General features: G+C 42.3%; 1 long non-coding RNA gene across 1 annotated transcript in view; it reads right to left on the reverse strand.

The window, feature by feature from the left end:
• Window positions 1-412: 412 nt before the first annotated feature.
• Window positions 413-2,802, reverse strand: part of LOC109382828 (uncharacterized) — a 40,276-nt gene continuing 37,886 nt past the window's right edge. Inside the window, exon 5 of the long non-coding RNA XR_002123994.1 lies at window positions 413-1,034. This is a non-coding gene — a long non-coding RNA (uncharacterized LOC109382828). The remainder of the gene's footprint in view (window positions 1,035-2,802) is intronic.

Here is a 2,802-nt window from a genome sequence, read left to right on the forward strand (position 1 = left end):
AGTCAAAAGGACCCAGACAAATGTTGTTTGTACCACTCCAGCCGTGGAAACTTGAGCAGAGCTAATGATTCTCAGACCCCAGGGCCCTCATCTACATAATGGTGCTCACAATATCTATGTTAAAAGGTGACTGTGAGCATGGCTGCCATGTTGCACAATTCCTGGAATTGAGTAACACGGCCCAGTGGTGAGAATTAAACAAGAGAATTTACACGGAGTACTGGATGCATAGTAGGCATTGATGTTGCATGTAACGTGCCTTGTACTATGCCTTAGAGGCTCTACAAATGTCAATCACATTCTCTCCCTCCTCCTCCCATAGATGCCATGTGACTCACTGAATGTCTCTATGATTTATTGAATAAGGGCTTATGAAACAGACATAGTCCCTACTCCCACAGAATTTAAAAATTAGAGGTTCTGATAAGACCTATATGTGTTTGCACATATGAAAGGGAGACAGGTGTACAAATATATCAAACCATAAAGATTTGCAGTCTACCTCTTCGGCACCCTACCTCCCACTCTCCCAAAAGGAATGATTGTTTGATCATTGTGTCTGTTTCCAGGTCTTTGACAGAGAGAGTAGACAGAAGGATGGCAAAAGCCAAATCACTCTAGACAGGATCAGGCAAAAATGAAGAGGAAGGAGGCATCGCAGAAAGTGAGAATGAGGCAGGGGAGAAAATGCAAAGTAGCTTCCTGGAGGAGTGGGACCTTAGGACGAGAGATTCCTCTACTGGTTGTTGGGGATCATCAAGTTGCTGGGTGCTTCACTCTGTAGAAACTGTAATCAGCGTTACTCCATGATGAGCCCCTGAGAATGGCTGTGATTGTCTAGGACTCCCAAAAGATTCCTCCGAAAGATTTCTACAAAGTCATTGTATAGTTACTGGATCCGGCTTCTCGCTTCCCTCCACCCATGCTTTCAGCTTGATGCCACATCAACTCAGATATAAAACCCAGCTCTCCTTCAATTCCCTCCAAAACATGCTTGCTCCAAGTTCTTGTGCGAGTGGCAGACTTCCCTCAGGCTGTGGAGGAAGCAGAGAAAAGGGATGATATCAAAGCAGCACAAACAATGCCGGAGGAGCATCAGACATTCCTTTAAAGGTCCTTGCCACTCACCGAAGGTAAGGCGCTCTTTACTGCTCAGAGGCCCTACCTCGACCCATCTCACTGGTTCCTCCCTCTTTTCCCCATTCCTTCCCCTCACCTCTCTCTCTTTTCTGTCCCTCCCTCTCAGAAACAGAAAACAAATGCCCCTCTTTTTCTCAGGCAGAGCACCTGAGCCATCTGTGTGTGTGCCTGCAAGCCCACCAAAACTCATGCCCTTTGGGCTTGCCTACCCCTAAATGGACATATTAAAGCATTTTTCGTCAAAGCTGTTTCTTCTCTAAAAAAAAATGAAGTTAGGTCATAGATATTTCACCTCATTTTTCCTATCTACAATTTAAATAACAAACCAAAATTGTCAAGAGAAACAAAGCAGTATGGAAATCCAGAAGGCTGGTCCAGGAGGAGTTCCTGGACTAGGTCGACTTAAAGGATAGATAGGATTTGGAGCGAACTAGAGAGGGAATCCAATGGTATCACAACATCAATAAAAATGTGGAGGCTGAATTGGCACAGAATATACAAAGGAGATGAAGACCTTATTGAAGCTGAAGTCAACAATACATTGGCTTATAGTGAGGGATAAAAATATGGACATTAACGTGGAATCATAACTAGAGGACTCTGAATGTGTCAGGTTAAGAATTTGACCAAAACCTGATCTCTCCTTTGGGATAGGCTAATCCATTTGTTAGAACTTTTGTTGTTGATGAGAAAACCGTATCAATGATCCTTTTAGATACGCAAAAGCAAAGCAAGAACATCTGAGAGAAAGATGGGAATTCAGTAGGTTAAATATATCTAATTTAGATAAATGAGTTGAATAGCCTACTTGGTTATGCCCAGAGCTTATCAGAGCTATGTCTCTGCAAACATTATTGCTTTTTAAAAGTAGAACAGTTTCTTTTCTATATGGATTTGTTTACCCTAAAAGTGAACCCTTTTTATTCTTTTGGAGATGGGTGTTTTTCTTTGAACAGTTGTTTGCAGAAGGACAGAGTTCAAATGGACAAGTGCTTGGAAGAAACTGGCAAGTGTGCCTTTCTGTCCCCCTCACAGAGGACAAGTGACAAGGAAAAGAAATTGGATTGCATTTGGTGCAGTTCAACCTAGACCTCCCATGAGGTTCATCAGAACAGCTTTGTTATTCCTATAGACTGACTTCAGAGTGTTTATTTACAAAATAAATTCATCCTAAGAGAGTACTGCTGTATTCACCTTTTTTTTTTTTTAGCTGAGCCATCCTGCTACCTGTTGGCAGCTCAGCTGCAACTCAGCTTGGGCCGGGAATTGAACCGGCGACCCTGTTGCTCAGAGCTCACACTCTTGAGCGAGCTCTTAACCAACTAAGCCACTTGGCTGGCCCTCACTTATTTTAATATTTGAAGTCTCCTCATAAAGTTGCTTTATTAATCTTTGTATAAAAGGATTCCTAGTATTCACAATTATTGGGTTGTCGGAAAAGTCATGACACATTTTTTGCAATGAAAAACAGAAAAAATATGTCATGACTTTTCCGACAACCCAATATGATTTTTCCTTACCCAGCATCTATTTCCTCTGATTTTGGAAATAGCATTCCAGTTTTCCATCAGAAGTTCTCTCTCTCTCTCTCTCTCCCTCCCTCTCTCTCTCTCTCTCTCTCTCTCTCTCTCTCACACACACACACACACACACACACACACA

Source organism: Hipposideros armiger, unplaced genomic scaffold (genome assembly GCF_001890085.2).
Source record: "Hipposideros armiger isolate ML-2016 unplaced genomic scaffold, ASM189008v1 scaffold_71, whole genome shotgun sequence".
NCBI lineage: Eukaryota > Metazoa > Chordata > Mammalia > Chiroptera > Hipposideridae > Hipposideros > Hipposideros armiger.